The sequence below is a fragment of the Lontra canadensis genome, unplaced genomic scaffold (genome assembly GCF_010015895.1).
Source record: "Lontra canadensis isolate GAN:19392208 unplaced genomic scaffold, GSC_riverotter_1.0 scaffold252, whole genome shotgun sequence".
NCBI lineage: Eukaryota > Metazoa > Chordata > Mammalia > Carnivora > Mustelidae > Lontra > Lontra canadensis.
This window is the reverse complement of record NW_022631246.1, coordinates 259,758-264,529: the sequence shown is the minus strand read 5'-3', so window position 1 is coordinate 264,529 and position 4,772 is coordinate 259,758.

Genomic DNA, 4,772 nt, shown 5'->3' with positions numbered 1-4,772 from the left:
AAAAGAAAGGCAGTGTCTAGAGTCATTGTTTTCAGCCAGCTTCCCTGTTATAATGCCTAGAATTCTGCCACATTCAGGAACTCCCATTCTTTTTGTGACCCCGAGGATCCTAAGACCATGCTATCCCACTTTGGATTCTGGTCCATTTTGCCATCTGAACACCTTTAAGCCAAGGATGTCCCCCACTGTAGTAGACTTCTAAAAGTTCCAATTTTGCACTCTACTGCTTATAATACTTGCAGTAGCCACCTTTAGCAAGGTCCCTAAATTCCTCCATATCCTCTAATATATTGCCCTAGATTCATGTTTCTGCCACCTCTACTCTCCCAAAAATCGTTGCTTTTCTATTTGTAGATTTACAATAATTCCTTTCTCAAATCTCCCATTGATTTTGCAGGTGTTCAGAATGATTTGATAACTACCTAGCTGAATTCCAGAAACCAGATGAAATAAGGGTCCCCTATTCCTCAGCCATCTTAACTCCTTTTATTTTTTGCTATTTTTGGTAAATATTGTAAATTCTAGTCATAATTTTATCTCAGCTGGCTCAGCACCAAAAACCTTAGCAGTTTCCTATAGTCACATGCTCATTGATTGAATAAAATATGTTCGTTTTCTTTGTTACTCTGATACTTTAGGCATGTAGTTCCATTGCATCTCATCTTTGAAATCCTTGATTGCTTAACAGGAAAAATTTTTGACATACCCAATATTTTAAACCAAATCCAACAGATGTTATTTTGTTTTCTCACTAGTCATGTCATTTTGCTGAAAATTGTTCACTTTAGATTCCTCAGAAAGGACCCAGAAGAAAGAATATTCTCTGATATTTGCAATCCAAAACAGTTATTTCAAACAGGTGGGCTAAATATAAAATTCAAACACATAATTACTTTCCATGAGTATTTTTATTATTAAGAGGAATGGTGACAATATAATTTTCTTTCACTTTTACTTGACGGTGGGTTTTGTTTGTTTATTTTTTTGCCTGGACACTATATGATTCCGTTTGTCTTTGTCTTTAAAGTTTTATTATTTTTATTATATAATTTTTCAGTGTTGGCTCTAGTAGTCAATTTTCCCAGGAACACACTGTGTTCTTTCACTGTATGTTTTCAAGTTACCTTTTATTTTTGGTCAGTCTTATTAAACTACAATTTTAAGAATTTGTCCTTATTAATTATTTTAGTTTTTTTTTTCTCTAGGATCTCCTATAGACAAATGTTATTACATCTTCGTATACCTTTTATCTCTAAAACTTTTATCTCTAAAAATAAGAGATATTTTTAGTTTATTTTTTTTAGTTTATTTTTAGTTTAAAAAGCATTCCTATATATTTATCCATCTTATGGCATTATCTATTGTATTACTTATTCTCCTGCTATTCCTAGTTTGATCATTTCTTTTTTTTTAATTTTTAAAATTTTTTATTTTCAACATAACAGTATTCATTGTTTTTGTACCACACCCAGTGTTCTATGCAGTCCATGCCCTCTCCAATACCCACCACCTGGCCCCCCCAACCTCCTACCCCCCCACCTCTTCAAACCCTTCAGATTGTTTTTCAGAGTCCATAGTCTCTCATGGTTTACCTCCCCTTCCAATTCCCCCCAACTGCCTTCTCCTAACTCCCCATGTCCTCCATGCTATCCACTATTCTCCACAAATAAGTGAAACCATATGATAATTGACTCTCTCTGCTTGACTTATTTCACTCAGCATAATCTCTTCCAGTCCCGTCCATGGTGCTACAAAAGTTGGGTATTCATCCTTTCTGATGGAGGCATAATACTCCATAGTGTATATGGAACACATCTTCCTTATCCATTCGTCCGTTGAAGGGCATCTTGGTTCTTTTCACAGTTTGGTGACCGTGGCCATTGCTGCTATAAACATTGGGGTACAGATGGCCCTTCTTTTCACTACATCTGTATCTTTGGGGTAAATCCCCAGTAGTGCAATGGCAGGGTCATAGGGAAGTTCTATTTTTAATTTCTTGAGGAATCTCCACAATGGTCTCCAAAGAGGATGCACCAACTTGCATTCCCACCAACAGTGTAATAGGGTTCCCCTTTCTCCACATCCCCTCCAACACATGTTGTTGCCTGTCTTGCTAATTTTGGCCATTCTAACTGGTGTAAGCTGATATATCAAGGTGGTTTTAATTTGAATCTCCCTGATGGCTAGTGATGATGAACATTTTTTCATGTGTCTGATAGCCATTTGTATGTCTTCATTGGAGAAGTGTCTGTTCATATCTTCTGCCCATTTTTTGATATGATTACCTGTTTTGTGTGTGTTGAGTTTGAGGAGTTCTTTATAGATCCTGGATATCAATCTTTTGTCTGTACTGTCATTTGCAAATATCTTCTCCCATTCCGTGGGTTGCCTCTTTGTTTTCTTGACTGTTTCCTTTGCTGTGCAAAGCTTTTGATTTTGATGAAGTCCCAAAAGTTTATTTTGGCTTTTGTTTCCTTTGCCTTTGGAGACATATCTTGAAAGAAGTTTCTGTGGCTGATATCAAAGAGGTTACTGCCTATGTTCTCCTCTAGTATTCTGATGGATTCCTGTCTCACATTGAGGTCTTTTATCCATTTGAAGTTTATCTTTGTGTATAGTGTAAGAGAATGATCGAGTTTCATTCTTCTACATATAGCTGTCCAGTTTTCCCAGCACCATTTATTGAAGAGACTGTCTTTTTTCCACGGTATATTTTTTCCTGTTTTGTCGAAGATTAACTGACCATAGAGTTGATGGTCCATATCTGGGCTCGCTACTCTGTGCCACTGGTCTATGTGTCTGTTTTTATGCCAGTACCATGCTGTCTTGGTGATCACAGCTTTGTAGTAAAGCTTGAAATCAGGTAACATGATGCCACCAGTTTTATTTTTGTTTTTCAACTTTTCTTTAGCAATTCGGGGTCTCTTCTGGTTCTATGCAAATTTTGGGATTATTTGCTCCAGCTCTTTGAAGAATACCGGTAGAATTTTGATTGGAATGGCATTAAAAGTATAGATTGCTCTAGGCAGTATACATTTTAACAATATTTATTCTTCCAATCCAAGAGCATGGAATGGTCTTCCATCTTTTTGTGTCTTCTTCAATTTCTTTCATGAGTGTTCTGTAGTTCCTTGAGTACAGATCCTTTACCTCTTTGGTTAGGTTTATTCCCAGATATCTTATGGTTCTTGGTGCTATAGTAAATGGAATTGATTCTCTGATTTCTCTTTCTGTATTTTCATTGTTAGTGTATAAGAAAGCCACTGATTTCTGTACATTGACTTTGTATCCTGCCACGTTACTGAATTGCTGTATGAGTTCTAGTAGTTTGGGGGTGGTGTCTTTTGGGTTTTCCATATAAAGAATCATGTCATCTGCGAAGAGAGAGAGTTTGACTTCTTCATTGCCAATTTGGATACCTTTTATTTCTCTTTGTTGTCTGATTGCTGTTGCTAGGACTTTTAATACTATGTTGAACAAGAGTGGTGAGAGTGGGTATCCTTGTTGTGTTCCTGATCTCAACGAGAAGGCTGCAAGCTTTTTTCCATTGAGGATATTTGCTGTGAGTCTTTCATAGATAGATTTTATGAAGTTCAGGAATGTTCCCTCTATCCCTATACTTTGAAGCATTTTAATCAGGAACGGATGCTGGATTTGGTTAAATGCTTTTTCTGCATCAATTGAGAGGACCATGTGATTCTTCTCTCTTCTCTTATTAATTTGTTCTATCACATTGATTGATTTGTGAATGTTGAACCATCCTTGTAGCCCAGGAATGAATCCCACCTGATCATGGTGGATAATCTTTTTAATGTGCTGTTGGATCGTGTTGCTAGGATCTTCTTGAGAATCTTAGCATGCATATTCATCAGTAATATTCGTCTGAAATTCTCCTTTTTGGTAGGGTCTTTGCCTGGTTTGGGGATCAGGGTAATGCTGGCTTCATAGAAAGAGTCTGGAAGTTTTCCTTCTGCTTCAATTTTTTGAAACAGCTTCAGGAGAATAGGTGTTATTTCTTCTTTGAAAGTTTGGTAGAATTCCCCAGGGAATCCGTCAGGTCCTGGGCTCTTGTTTTTTGGGAGGTTTTTGATCACTGCTTCATTCTCGTTACTAGATATCGGTCTATTCAGGTTGTCGATTTCTTCCTGGTTCAATTTTGGGAGTTTATAGTTTTCCAAGAATGCATCCATTTCATCTAGGTTGCTTAGCTTATTGGCATATAACTGTTGATAATAACTTCTGATGATTGTTTCTACTTCCTTGGTGTTAGTTGTGATCTCTCCCTTTTCATTCATAATTTTATTAATTTGGGCTTTCTCTCTTTTTTTTTTTTTGATTAGTGTGGCCAATGGTTTATCGATCTTATTGATTCTTTCAAGAAACCAGCTTCTAGTTTCATTGATACATTCTACTGTATCTCTTGTTTCTACCTCATTGATCTCAGCTCTAATCTTGATTATTTCCCTTCCTCTTATGTGTGGAGTTGGTTTGATTTGTTGTTGATTCTCCAGTTCTTTAAGGTGTAGAGACAGCTGGTGAGTTCTGGATCTTTCAATTTTTTTGAGGGAGGCTTGGATGGCAATGTATTTCTCCCTTAGGACCGCCTTTGCTGCATCCCATAGGTTTTGTGCCGAAGTGTCTTCATTCTCATTGGTTTCCATGAATTGTTTCAGTTCTTCTTTGATCTCCTGGTTGATCCAAGCATTCTTAAGCAAGGTGGTCTTTAGCTTCCAGGTGTTTGAGTTCCTTCTGAACTTCTCCTTGTGATTGAG